General features: G+C 45.2%; 1 protein-coding gene across 1 annotated transcript in view; it reads left to right on the top strand.

The window, feature by feature from the left end:
• LOC308188006 (uncharacterized protein) overlaps positions 1-13868 on the top strand; it is a 327367-nt gene extending 313499 nt beyond the window's left edge. Inside the window, exons 18-24 of the mRNA XM_080576526.1 lie at positions 821-3650; positions 4230-4415; positions 6973-7053; positions 7437-7701; positions 8859-8993; positions 9157-9250; positions 9341-13868. The gene's annotated coding sequence lies outside the window, so the exon portion shown is untranslated. The remainder of the gene's footprint in view (positions 1-820; positions 3651-4229; positions 4416-6972; positions 7054-7436; positions 7702-8858; positions 8994-9156; positions 9251-9340) is intronic.
• The last annotated feature ends 818 nt before the right edge of the window (positions 13869-14686 follow it).

Below are 14686 nucleotides of genomic sequence, written 5' to 3'. Positions count from 1 at the left end.
CCAAGTCTCCCGTCCTGTGATATCACCGAGCAAACACAAGGGGTGCAGGGCTGCTGTACCTACCCATCCTGAGAGACAGAGCTGCCTGCCTCAAGGAAGGAGGTTATGGACGCTTTCTCACCTAAGGGCTAGAAAAGGGGAGTCACTTCTCATTCAACCAAAAGCCTGAGAGTATCAGATAAATGGTGAAAAGGAGTCTTTTGCATCCCACTCCCTACTCTGGATCAACAGAGGCACACCCGAGCTCATTAGCACTGCCACTCCTGGGGGCTAGCAGCAGCAGCTTGGAGAAGGAGGCTCTCTGGTCTGACATAAGGAACAAACTATTGCAGTGACACATGCCCACCCCCAGTTTAAGATCTCTGAGTACTAAAAACACTGTAAGCATTGGCAGAAACAGCAGAAGGACAGCTCTGCAATGCAGGCCATGCTGCTGCCAGAGCTCCTGTTAGAAATGAGTGTCCGATCAATCCAGCTGCAATTGTTTTAGGCATGAAGGGACCCTCCTGACCCCTTACTGCTCTTCTGACATTTTCTTTCTTGTATACCTTTTGGTTCTCTGGTTGGCTTTGCCTCAGCAACTTCTTTAAACTCTTAGGCAATAACTTTTCCCCAGTCACTGATCTGTCTTATTGCTCAGCACTGGCATTAGCAGACAACACGAGTCATTAATATTTACAGGTTATTGCCTATCTTCTGGGCCTTTTTGACAGAGTTGAGACTGCCCAAGGGTGGGGCAATGTACTGTATTTCTTGCTTTTGTAGTATCCTGAGTCCCACAAGTCTTTGCAGCACAGTCACGCAAACATATTTCTTTCAGAGAGAAAAGAAGTAAGCAGTTCCTTGTAGAAATGCAGACCATCTGCAGCTTGAAGGATCATTGGGTTCCAGGCTGAAGAGCTGCAGAACCAGGACCTGTCACATCTCAGAGGAAGGAGAAGTCCTTAAAACCAGATGAGGCACTGCAAGAAATCCTTCACCCAGTGCCAAAGGTTTGATTTGCTTCAGCTTAGTTGTACGTGGGGTACTTGTATCTGAGCACCTTTTCCAGGAAAAAATGAAATTTGCGAACTCATAGCTACAATAATAATAACACCTAGCTCAACTATTGTGCAGATAAGAAAGAGAGCATCAGTGAAAGTTCATTTCATTCAGATAATTAGATCCTGCTGACATTTTCTGTGGGAGTAAGTTGAGGAGAGCCAGTGATTCTAGCTGTTGTTCAGATACCAGGAATGGATATGAAGTAATTGCAGCTTACCCTAAATAAAGCTGATACGAAGCAATGCTTATTTTAGTTGTGACTTTATTTTTTGCACAGCCTATGAAGATCAACTTTATCATTGGGGAAAATCACTCCTCTATAGGTTAACCCAATGATTTTTCAGGGCTGTGTTGTTACATCCACTAATCCACATGGCATGCCAGGGCCTACCTGAACTCAGTGAGCTGGCAGGGAGCTAGGGGGCTGGAGAGCCATCTCAGTGGTTGCAAGGAGAATCAGAAAGGTTAGTTGGGCTGGAAAGAGTGGTGGGTTCACAGGGGAGTGTTGGGTATGCTCACCAGCAGGACACATCTTCATGAGGTGTAGGTTCCCCCCACAAACTTTCCAAAGACCTGTCTGTGATGTGCAGAAGTCAACAGGAGCTTTACTACAGCTTCCAATGAGTCTAGTACAAAGTGATGTATTTCAGCGGCAAAATGACACTGGGAAAGGTGCTCTTACTTAGAGTATTAATTTTGGGTATGATGAGCATGTTGTCCTGCATACAAATGAACTGCCAGGGCTCCTGGCTCTTCCTTCTCTTACCAGCTTGCCACACAACTTTCCCACTTCTCCGCTTCCTTTCTACAAAGAAAGGTTCTACAGAAGGTTGTGAAATTTGGTATTTGTAAGATACTTGAGATCCGTATGTGAAGGCTCTCATCAGAAGCAAGACTTTTTATTGTTCAAAACCTAAAAGATATCTCTAAGAACTTTTTTTTTTTTTTAATTAAATGAAGCCATCATTACAGACACTGTATGCACGAAACTACTCTTCCTAACACCCTAGTCAGATGGTGTGCTATGGTGCATGTTAAGCATGTTTGGAGTAGGGACTTTCAGCAGAACTAATCTGCTGGGAGTCTTTGCAAGTCAGTGTAAGTACAATGCACAGTTTGTGGCTGGTAAGTTAGGAAATAGCTGTATTTTGTTAATGTAGATGCTAATGGAGGTGTGCCCTGTCTCTCCCAGATGCAAGACCATTCATCTTTATAATTGTATTCAGTTGCAGCAAAGTCTTCTTCTCTTTTTCATCTACAGATTAGAGAGCCAGCAAGAAACAAAGGTGTTGAGGTAGCATTCTATACCTTCTGTAGTGGGTTTACGTGACAAGGTTTTGGTAGCAGGGGGCCATAGGGGTGGCTTCTGTGAGAAGGATCTAGAAGCTGCCCCATGTTTGGTAAGGGCCCCACTGCTGACCAGAGCTGAGCCAATAAGTGATGTTGTTTTGAGCCTCTGTGAGAGCATATTTAAGACAGGGAAGAAAAAAAAAAAAAACGCGGTGCAACACAGCAGCTGGGAGAGTGCGAGGAGTGAGGAACAGCCTTGCAGGCACCAAGGTCAGTGAAGAAGGAGGGGGAGAGGTGCTCCAGGTGCCAGAGCAGAAGTCCCCTGCAGCCAGTGGTGAGGACCATGGTGAAGCAGGCTGTCCCCCTGCAGCCCATGGAGTACCACGGTGGAGCAGGGCTCCACGCTGCAGCCTGTGGAGGAGACCACGGTGGAGCAGGTGGACCTGCACCGAGGGAGGCTGCGGCCTGTGGAAGACCCCTGTGAGAGCAGATTCCGGGCAGGACCTGCAGATCGTGGAGAGGAGCCCACGCAGGAGCAGGTGACCTGGCAGGAGCTGCTGCCCGTGGGGGATCCAGGTTGGCGCAGTTTGCTCCTGAGGGATGGACCCTGTGGTACGGACCCATATCTGGAGCAGTTCTTGAAGAGCTGCTGCCTGTGGGCAGCCCACGCCGGATCAGTTCACCAAGGACTGCATCCCGTGGGAGGGACCCCACGGCACAGGGGACGAGAGTGACCGAGAAGGAGCGGTGGAGAAGCAGCGCTATAGACTGACCATAACCCCCATTCCCCCGTTCCCCTGCGCCGCTCGGGGGGAGGAGGTGGAAGAGGGTGGATGGGGGGGAAGGTGCTTTTGGTTTCTTTCCTTTGTTTCTCACTTCTCTAGCTTGTTAGTAATAGGCAATAAATCTTACTGTCTCCCTATGCTGAGTCTGTTTTGCCCGTCACGATAATTACTGCGCGATTTCCTCGTCCTTATCTCAACCCTTGAGCCCTTTTCATCTTATTTTCTCCCCGTTCCTCTTTGAGGAGGGGGAGTGAGAGAGCGGTTGTGGTGGAGCTCGGCCGCCCACCCGAGTAAAACCATCACACCTCCACACAAAGAAACAGGAAGCATTTGGCAAGAGAGAGAAAGAAGACACTAGCAAAGATACTCTTGGACTTTCCTTTTCAGCAGAGATGCCACTGGCCTAGGATCAAGTCCAATCACAGCTGGGCGGAGAGATCTCCAGAGCTCAGGAGCAGACCCTGGTCCCCCAGAAGGATCCTGGAACCTCCCACAGTAATGAATCTTCAGCCCAATGACTGCTCCGAGATGGTGAGAAATCTGAGACAGAAATACAAATTCATCATTCTTATCATTGTTCTTATCATTTCTTTATCATATTGATTGCACTGCTAAGTAAAGAACAATCATGATTTAAGAAACTCCTTCACTTCCCAATGAAAATAAAATACAAGCTCTCTGGCATGGCTTGAAGACACAGTTTAAAATGTGCTTAGTCCCTTTTTATGCCTCCAGTTCTGGATGCTAAGTTTGACACATGCTTTTTTGAAGAATTTAGTATACATCTTCTGTAGATTATGGAGCTTCCCAGCTGTTAAATTAAGTAAATGCAAACAAGAATCTTTAATGATCAGTTACTTTTAAAGCATTCACTGAGTATTCTTGCTGTTTAATTCTTAGGAGACACCACTTTGTTATAGCATTGGTTCTCACTCAGTTCTTTTATACGAGAACACTGACTGAGCTTGTGGAAGATCTTTAACTGACTTTATTTGCAATGTTAAATCACTGAAGGGAAAGTTAAATATGGGAAGAAAATTCTGTGTGCACAGTGTCTTTCTTTATGCATCCTAACACATCTGCAACAGACAACCTCTGCTTTTATTTCAGGTCCAGATGTGTGTAAATTTTTGAAGGAGGAACACAACTCTTAGACCTCTGAAAACCTCTATGTTTCACAGATACTATAAATTCTCTCTAGAAGATTCACCATCACCCACAAGTTGTCTCAACACCTTGAATAATAAAGTTCACAAACATCATTTTGTCTTTTCCACTCTAAGTTGCCTGGATAAAGTAAGAGCACATCATGTTCCTTTGATTTGTAGCTTGTATATTCTGTAAACAGCTTTTCCACAAACAATATCACAACATGAAGGCAACTGGACATTCTCTTCACAGTCTCCATGCTTACAGTCCTCTTTATTATTTACATGTGTCAAGCAATTAGTAGGATGAAGTTTGGAGGAATGCATCCAGAGGAATGATAAAGGCTGATTGTTTTGGAAGATGTGGAAGCTACTAGTGATCCCATGCAGTATCGGGAATGGTGATCCTGCTTCGCTAAAGAGCTTGGCATTTCCAGCTCTTACTTTTTACTGACAAGGCTATCAGAAATGGCACATTTGTCACATATAATTGAAAAATGGCTATCTGCCTTCTTAGAACTTCCTTTCATTTAGGTTTGCTCTGAGATATGCAAAGTATATTTATGCCTGGCACATTTGAACATTAAATTCAATTTTCTAATGTCTGCCACTAGCTTGTGGAAAAATAACACACAGGTTCTTACACATACCCTGGGGACCATCAAGGAAAAATAACAGTCCCAGAAACCACTTGTGCTGCTCTGTTTTCAGGGTACAGAGGTTGAAAAGAATCTGTACCAAAAAAAAGGCAATTACAAATGCACTTTGAGACAGTCAGCTCCTGTAAATGCTTTTAAAGACAGATGCATGAATTTTCAAAGCTAGAGGTATGCAGATATTTTACATGCACATCCTGTGTTTACCAGAGGTGTGAGTCATGGCCACACAGTTCAGCTGTTTGGAGAAACTAACTTCTGATGTGTTACATCAGCTTGGTACTTGCAAATGTAGGCATCCATAAGGGATGTTAAAACTGAGATTCTGACTCCGTGTAATTCGGCTGGCCTCAGATCCCCACTCAGGGACAGCACAAGACACTCGTAGGAAGGACCAGTTCATCACGTGCCCCTTCGCCCTACCACAGCAGTGGGACTGTCCGCAGACAACAGCACCATTCAGGGCGAGGAGAGGGGACCAGAGCCCAGGGAACGACCACATCTGTGATCCAAGCGCCAAGCTGGCTCATCAGTTCCAACAGTCACCCAATTTATGTTTGTTTTTACACCACGCTCTTGAAGGCAACTTTGGCTTGGTTAAAAGCAAGCCCTGTGGTACTGAGCCACAGATCCCAGGCAGCACCCATCGCCACCCCTTCAGAAGGTTTCACGTCTCTCCAAGTGGGGATGAGCTTTCTGTCTCCAAGCACAGAATCTTTCCTAAACCACCCGGCAGAGGATCGGCATCCACTGTCATGCTTGTGGGGCGCTGATTCGCCACAGGGGGAAGGATGAAGATGTTTCCTATGTGTGGAGGTGAATTAACTCCCCTGCCCCATCAACCATCACCTTGTATACCTAGCTGAGACTCATCATCATCCTCTTCACCGCACACAAGTGTGAATCAGGACATGATGGCGAAGCAGTTCCAGCAGAGCAGTGTTGGTGAGGAGCCAGCCACATACATCCCTGTGCTCTGAGGGGTCTTGCAGGTGGCTGCCCTTGCCCTTGCCTCTGCCCTTACCTCCTCTTCTCTCCCCTCCCATGCCTTGATGGCAATTAGCAGCTGGCAAGTAGCACTAACGGGTGATAGAGGTTGGTCAGTGTGACAAGACCCCTTAAATTGAGGATATTGAGAGGAAGAAATTCTGCTGCTTTTTGAAAAGCTTTTTCTGGGTGCCAGGACAATATGTAGATGTAGTTGGCAGCCTTTGAGGATCAGAAATTTTAGAAATCAGCAGCTTCTTACTGATGTAAATGACAGCATATCTCTATGGATCTAAACAGCATGCTAGTTAGGCCCTCTGGTGGGGCAAACTCATAAAGGCTAGATTTTGCAGAGACATTTTTTTGCTCTGAGCCATTCTATTTTAATGAATTACAAGCCAGGAGACCATGTCAGACACACCTGTATCCCTTTCTTCTACTTCACCTCGTTGCTTGCTGTGGACCTTTGTAGCTGCATGTATTCAAAACCATTCCTGTGCATAAATCTGAAGAGATCCATAGGAGACATGCACCCAGCCCATTAGGCACCCAGGTGGCCTGAAACACTGACCTAGCTAGCTGTGATACAGCCTCTACTGAGCCTTGAAGGATGTGTCTTCAAGGCCAGACCCACTATCTGCAAGTACTGCCACAAAGATAGCCATAACACTGGCCCTTACAGAGCTAGGCAGCCTTAACAGATAACTGCATACATCACTGAGCACATACAGACAATATCCTTGCAGGGCAGAAACCTATCAAATAAAAAAAAAAAAATATCAAATGCAGCATGCATCTAGCCTTTGGCTTTTCCACTGCATCTTTTTTTTTCCCTATTGCATGTTGGATAGTGTGGCAAAACTCATTGAGGTATTAAAACATGTAGCTAAGTGGCTCTGATCTGTATCATCAGATGTTAAGGTACCTTTTAAAAAAATCAGGCTTTTAAGGTTCTTTAGAACTCACAGTAGTCTTTTTCTGGTTATTATGCTGATGCACAAATGATGTGAAATAGCTTGTTGCTTCACTGTGATGTTAAATAGGATCCTGTCTGTACCCTAGAGCATCCTGGTTGGAGACAGAAAGAAAAAGAAAAGAAAAAAAAGAAGAAGAAAAAAAAAATCACAGCACAAAAGCACACAGGTAAATGTGACTTTCCAACCTAGCAGATAGAATGAACCTACTCAGATGAGCAGGGAGTAGACTGATTTCCTAGTTTTGCTCCTAAAACAGTGTCTGTAGTTTACAGCACAAATTTAAAATAAATGCAAAAGCCATTTCTGGAGCCTTGGTCACACAAGTGTCAACAGAGTGAAACATCACAGACCCTCTTGGGTTTAGTCCCGTAAAGCCTGGACCCAAGCATCTTCTTTCATCGCTGTTTTCACAGATGCTTCTTGAAAGGGAGTGAGTGAGTCCCGTGTCAGTCCAGCTGCCTGTGACTTTACAGCCCCAAAATCCTATGCTAACCTTTTAAACAGAACTATTTTAAAGATCTTATTTTAATATTTTTTTTTCTTTAACAGTCTGATTTATCAAGGAAGAGGTTCCAGGGGAGGGCCTCGCCTATCAAGCTTGACAGGGAAATGAGTTAAACATGCAGTCACACCACCCTATCAAGGCAGAAGCCCAACTGGATTGTCCCAGGTGACTACAATAAAAAGGAAGCTGGTATAAAAGGAGTGAATAGGGGCAGGCTTGCTTTTTAGAATGGATTAGTGCTTGAGAGCAGAAGTAATGGAAAATTTGAGGGAAGCAATCCTTAAACAGAGAAGAGGTCTGAGATTCCAGGTAAGCAAAATAGCAACACACTGGACTAGCTGGGGATGGGGAAGAAGCTGCCTGATTGCAGTCGCTGTTCTGAGCTTGAGAACTCTTTGCTGCTTCAAAAGTTGTAGTATGGCTCACAAGGGAGCACTACCTCTGGGTTCCTCAACCTATGGATTTCCTTTCTTCCTGTAGTTTACCTGGCCCCTCTACCAGTCAATCTGAAGCCTCCAGCTTGTCTGACTCATTGCACACCACCAGCTCCTCTCTGTGGAATAAAAAAAAAAAAAAACTTCTTATAGATAGTGGTTTTGGTTTAAAGAGCAATTAAGACTCCCTTTTTTTACTTTACACATCACTAAAGACTGAGCTACCCTAATTCTACTATAATGTTACCCTCTGAGACTCTTCTACATCCTTAAAGGTATATGGTTGGTCCCTTCTGATGCACGCAATGGCATCTTAAGGAAGAATGAAAAGGCTTTTTTTCCCCTCTGACCAGAAGTCCTATGACTTCTTATACCAGCACAAGAAAGCTGTTGCAGTATATAAAGAAAGTTGCTTTTCTGTGCCAATGGCTTGTGCTGTATCAAGATAACCTGCTGTGACCTTTGAGGCCATCACAAACATCTGATCTGAATTAATGGCTTTAGTGCAGAACTGACTTAATGGCTTCAGCTGGCTCAAGGATCCCTCAGAGGAGGTCCCTTAGCCAGTAAAAGTAGGACAAAGGAGTTCAGATATTGAAGAAGATAGAGGGGGGTTGTTCTTTAGTGGTTCTGCTTCCAGTGAGAGCAATATGCCCTTTATCAAAAACATTCACTGAAGGGAATGATGAGAACACAAGTTTCTACTTGACATTTTACACCTAGAAATGTTAAATATTTGCATGAAAGTACATGTAATGTTTAAGCTATCCCAATAAAATTAAAAGTATTGTTCCACTTAATGAAAAGTGGGCATAAAATGAAAGAATAAACAACTGCTTAGTCAGAGCCCCCTGCTCTGGAGAGGCTGTAGCTCCAGACTGTTTCCCTATCGATTGCCCATTTTAAATGGGGTGATTTGCAAACTAGAGAGATTGTGTGAAAAGGCAAGGTATGCTGAAAAGCTTAGGCTGGACTTGCATTCCTTTGTTTATGGGTATTATGATATGGGCTCTTTCTGTTTTGTACTTCAAGGTGGAAAGTTGAGGAGCTGTTCTGCCAAGCTATGGGAGATTCCTACAAAAAAGCAAGGAAAAATATCTTTAATCTTTTTTGAGAAAGAGATGCTGAAGAAACATATCTCCAGAGCTGATGTCAGTTGTAAATAAGGTACCTCATATGAATCTTACAAATGAAGCACATTGCATGAGTTAGCAATAGTGACGTGTTATGGCTGATTAGCTGTGTCACAGCTGAGGCAGCAATTGGTTTCCAAATTTGTGTGGTCTTCAGTCCATCTCCTTAATTTCTTCTCTTTCTTTCTCCTTTGAAGAGGCACAGCACCAAGAACTAGCATGTGTTATCTGATGTGGGAGTGTTTTCTAGAAGGGTGGGAGGGGAGAAGAAAAACCAGGAATAAGGGAATTGTAAGCTTACAAAATCTTGATCTCATTTATTACTTTTGGATTTTGATTTTTTTTGACTTAAAAATCACTGCCTATATTGCCCTCTTATAGATTTATTGCTTTATGGGAAGAGAAGTCTTCCAAACTTTCAGATGTACCCATAGAAAGGGTCCCTTCTACCCGTCTCTTGAGAAAGCAGCACATTATGGCCATCTGGCATCTCACCACCATGACACTGGACCTTCCAGAGCTGAGCCATCCCAAAGCTCAAATCTCCATGGGACTCTTTGGCTGATACGGTGAACATTCGGGGGCTGCTGGATGATCCTTCCTTAACAGGTCCTCTAGGTGTTTGTCCTGTTTCATTGAGCAGATAGGGCCAGGCACAAAGATTTGATTCTCCCCTGTGAGAGCACCTGAGTGACTGCACCGTGGGGACCCAGCTTGCAGCCAGCAACACCACAGCTGCCTTCTGGGGAAGGAGCAGCATGCCCCAGGGCTTGCAGGCAGAGACAAAACACAGTGGCACCTAGGGCAATGAATGCAAGTCACAAGAAATATTTTTCTCCTCAAGGAAATAATGCCACTAGAAAATGAGCAAAGACTCCTTCAGGATACATGCAGCAGCTCCCAGTAAGCACTATAGCATCTCTTGCCAGTTATTTGTTCTCCCAGAGAGTAGTTCTTCATAAGGTACCAGGCAGTTCACACTTCTTTTAAGCTGGCTATTTGTCGACAGATGTGAATGACTGGTTTGTTTTACTCAGGTCTGTCAAGACCTCTTTCAATAATCACAAGAAGTATCTCAATATTTGTAGACAGAATGTTTGGGGTTTTTTTCTTGTTGTTTTGGGAAGAGGCATGTTGGAAGCAAAACTGCTTCTTTATATGAAAAATATGTATCTAGTCCATTAACCTTTTCAAGTGTTACGTTTTTGAGCTGAGATTTTCACTCACACTTATTTTAGTCTCTTTGCTAACAGTGGTTTGAAGTGATCAGTCTGTCATGTATCCGGACAGGCTGACTCAGGGGAGAACAAGCAATTTAAGGAAGGAGGAAAGGAAGACCTTCCACTCTGTCTCTGTACCTGAAGATCCAGAACAGACTCTGCAATTATTTGCTGATGCAAGTTTTTGATGCTGTGGCACTTTTTTCAGATGTGTTGATAGATTCTGTAGCTAAGTCCCATTTCTTACCTTTAGAAGTAATATCCTCGCACTATTGTCCTCTCAAGGTCTACTTTCACTTTTAGCTGGTATTGACCACTGTCAGAAACAGGGTATGAGACACAAAGGATTAATGTTTCAAGCCAGGGAAGTGTTTGATGCATCGAGGCAGGGAAAATAAATCAAGAACAACTAATGAATACACCTGAGCAACATATTTTTTCCACACAGAGCTTTTATTTATCCAGAAATATTTGCATATATCAAAAACTTAAATCTCACTTTTCAAATCTCACCTTTCAACCCTGCCCATTAGCTACTAGTTCCCTGCAGCTGTTGGTGCCTGTGGTGAGCTGGTGCATCCTGCTCTCACTGCATCCATCCCATGCTTCCTTTTGATAGGAAACCACCTGATGCATCAGAGCTGCTGCCTTGGCTCATCTATTTGTCTCTGGTAGCGTCGGAATCATTTGGGTTCCTCCATCCATGTTTCCAATTTATCTTAGTTTCCGGAGCAACCAAGTCTCATTGTTACTGCTTGTTCTCAGCTGATCTGGTCATGTCTTTGCTCTCTGCGTATTCTAGCTTCTCTGCAGTACTAAAGACTGTCACAGGTTTGGAGGAGGTGAAACAAAACGTCCAAATAAATGAGTCCTTTTTCTTTTTTAATAAACACTTGTGGCTTTTCCCCCTTCCATGTTTGCCTTGTTTAGCAGTGCATTGAAGGACTGGTGCTGTATTTTTCCCATGGGATTTCCACTTTAATAGGGTCCATCTGATCTTATTACACTCTGGTAGAACTACCTTTTTTACTCGTATTTGGGGATCATATCAATGAACAGCTATTGCAAGTGAAAGAGGCTTTGTGCATATTTTAATTTTCTGACAGCAGTGTTTCTGTTGCTGCTGCTTTCATTTCTTGAAAATGTAATTTTCTGCCTATCCAGTCCTTCCATGCGTCTCTGTGGTATGTCCATCACTCCAGGTGACTGCTCCCCAGCTCCATGTACACACCTGTCCCTGCCTTCCTTTGATCTTCTCTGAGGTCTTCATGCTTTTTGCAGTGCAGTCAAACCAACCAGAGACCCCATGTTACCTGTACAACTCGGGGAGGTGGGGGATCCCAGGAGTGATGTGTGTTTCCAGGCCACAGGGTAAGCAAGGCATCCGTCATTAGGGACTCACTAAGCTTCAGGGAAACATGACAAGCTCAGCTTGCTCAGGGGAGATTCAGCACAATTTTATGTTTTTCTTAGCACTTATACCAGTTTTCCAAAAGCTCTGACCATGGACTCTAAACCAGATTTAAAATCTAAACTCTTTTTAACACTTAACAGGTTCAGTTATCAGTGTCCACACAGATCCATTGTAGAATGGGGGAGAGAAATGGCCAAAGCTGGTGAAACTTCTGTAGTTACAAGAAAAACTGTAAAGCCAGAGTGCTACAGAACAATTTTTCTTCAGCCTTACAGTAAAGCTGCATTACAAGTCAGTAACAAATGTTCACTTTCTCTGGTTTTACCCTAAATTCTTTTTCAGAACAACTGAAGTTCAGCATTGTTTCAGTTGAGTGTGATGCTCTCCCATTTGCTCTCCTACCCGTCCTTTAAAAAAAAGAAAAATTAAATTGCACTTTTAAAAATCAAATGACAAGTGTACGGACACCGGGGACAGTACTTGTCTGCTGTGCCACTGAACCCCTTTCAGCTCCCAATGAGGCAGGCAATCCTACCTCACATCTGTAAGGCTATTTTTCCACACACTTGCTCTATTCTAGACAGATAACTCTGTATATGTTCTTTCTTTCCAGTGATCATTTCCATACAATACCCACCTCATTTATCACTACGGAAAGATTAGGGCAGGGTAATCAGGTGATTTGCAGAGGAACACAGTGATGAGCTTGGAAAGCACTGAAGCACTATCACCACAGGCTTGGGAGTGCCTCTGCACCAACACCCCATATACTGTGCAGAAGATGCACAGTTCAATGACCTTAGCACATCAGCTAACCACTCCCCATTTCCTTTTTGCTTCCTTCCCCTGTTCCTGGCTCTGATGTTTGTGAATTCTCCACCTAGGTCACCAACACAGCTCACTGTAGCTCCAGTCCTCATTGCCCCAGGCATTCTCTGTGCTTCCCTGTCAGCAAAAGCCATCTCTGCTGGCCAAGGTTTAGCTCATTTTGGGTTAGCACAAAGCCCTTGCACAGCCTCAGAGAGGACAGGAGCATAAGGGGAAAGAGCAGGCTTGTTGTAAGGTGAGCAGCATGTGAGTTCTGCTTTGCTTTAAAAAGGAAGTTATAAAACTTCTGGAGTAACTGCAGGTGCCCCTGCCTGTGCTGCTGAAGGGCACCACGGGATGCTTGTAGCAAGGGGACATTCATGCTAAAGGATAACATGTTAGCAAGGTGAGGCTGTACAAAGCACTGATGCAAGGTGCAAAAGGGGCAAAGTTTGCAGGGACAGGCAATTTTAATAGAGCAGCCCAAACCACCTGAGGAGAAGGATGAAATGTGTTTAAAGTTCAAGGTGAGTAGTTTATTATCAGCTTGATGAGGACTGGAAAGCTGAGTGGAAGAGAAACAAGGAGCCTGAATCTCCTAATGACCAGATTTTTTTTTCTGGAAATTTGAAGTTAACCTCCCATCAAGGACAGACAAATACAAAGCTTGAAAGAGCAATCTGGTGTGCAGTCCGGAGAAACCGAAGTTTTGCTCTGGGAGATGTTTGTAAGGAAAAATGTCAGCCATGCAGAACCACCTAAGTGAAAATCAAAATGCAGCTAGAAAAGCAGAAAAGCAAAGCCCTGCAATATGCTGTCCCCAGTTTAGATTCCAAGAAATGCCTGGGATGCCGGGGCCTCAGCACTGTGTTGTGCAGCTGCAATAGTGCTGGTCCCCGTGGGGAGCTGCCTGTGCCCTCGGCCTGCGGGAGCCCTGCAGGGTGCTGGTGGAAAGCAGGCCAACACGCGCACAAAGTGCCAACCGCGTTAGCAAAGACGAAGGTGGGTGAAGCACTGAGTTGCTTCTGAACATCTGTTATCCAAGGTACAAATATGTTTCCATTTTTAATAAGGAAATAAAGAGGTCAGCAGATTTTTGGTTTACTTTCCCTGACTTCAGTTTTTTTTGACAGGTGAGATGAGCCTAATTATTGCCTTTACAAGGTGTTTACAAATGTACACATCTTCTAAAATGCGAGTCATGATCCTCATGCTGCACGCCAGTTCCTGGCGTGGCATTACATTGGGAAACTTTTTTTTTTTATTTGTAGAATGCAGTCGTTACCTGCCATGAAGACCTCAGATCTCTAAGAGCATTGCGTGGCATTTTACGACAGGCTGTGTATACCAGCAAGCAGCACGCACATCCATTTTGGCCAGCTGCTTCTTGTCAGTTAATCCCCTTCTTAGAGGTTTGGGCTCGAGCAGACTGCCTGCGGATGCTCGGCCCCGTCGCCCACAGGCTGATTTTGCTGCTTTTTTTGGTCGGGGCCGGCCTTTCGGGGGCTCCCCTCTCCCCCCGGGCTGCCGGGGGCCGCCGAGCCGTGTGCCGGCGGGCTGACAGCAGGGGGCAAGAGCGCTCCAAAAATGCCCTCCCGAGCATCCTCCGCCCTGCGCCGCCGGGGGGGAAGCGGGGGGCGGCTGAGGCGGCTCCGGCAAACCCGGCAGGGCTCCGGCAGCCCCGGCTCGGTGCGCCCCGAGCAGCCCCCCGCTCCCCCAGGGCGGCCAGCAGGCAGCGGTGCTGCGAGGGAGGGATGGGGATGGGGGAGCCTCCTCCTCGCTCCCCGCCTCGCTGTGCTCTCTCTTTCACGCAGGCTTTCTGGGGCTGTGCGTTAAGAAGGAGGCTGCCGCTGGAAATGTTCGTAATGCGGGATATTTCCAGCTGCGGCTTTCTGGGACGTTTCCTCCTCACCGCACGTGTCGGCGGTCCCCTCGCCTTCGGAAGCTGGAGCATCCCCCCTTCACCGAGGTACCCGCGCTCTGGCTGCTTGCTGCTGGGATCAGCTGGGCAGTAGAGACCACGTTAATAAAGGTCTTCAGGCATTCATTATAAATCAGCTCTTTTCTTAACTTCTGCAATATGCTTTCCATGAAAGCATAGCCCGTATCTCTATTAGCGAGCCTCTATTTCCACTCTGCATATACCTCCAGTGCTGCCTTCTCTTGTCGGTGGTTACCTGCGTGTGGCTCAGTTTCAAAAACCTCTAATGTTTGTTTCTAGCAAGGATTTACAACAACAATTCCTCTTTCAACACTTTCTATTTTTGAAAATTCTCTTCAACAGAG

The sequence above is a fragment of the Anser brachyrhynchus genome, assembly GCF_964034855.1.
Source record: "Anser brachyrhynchus genome assembly, chromosome: 1".
NCBI lineage: Eukaryota > Metazoa > Chordata > Aves > Anseriformes > Anatidae > Anser > Anser brachyrhynchus.
The sequence above is the reverse complement of the archived record's forward strand: the minus strand, read 5'-3'. Positions and strand labels throughout refer to the sequence as shown.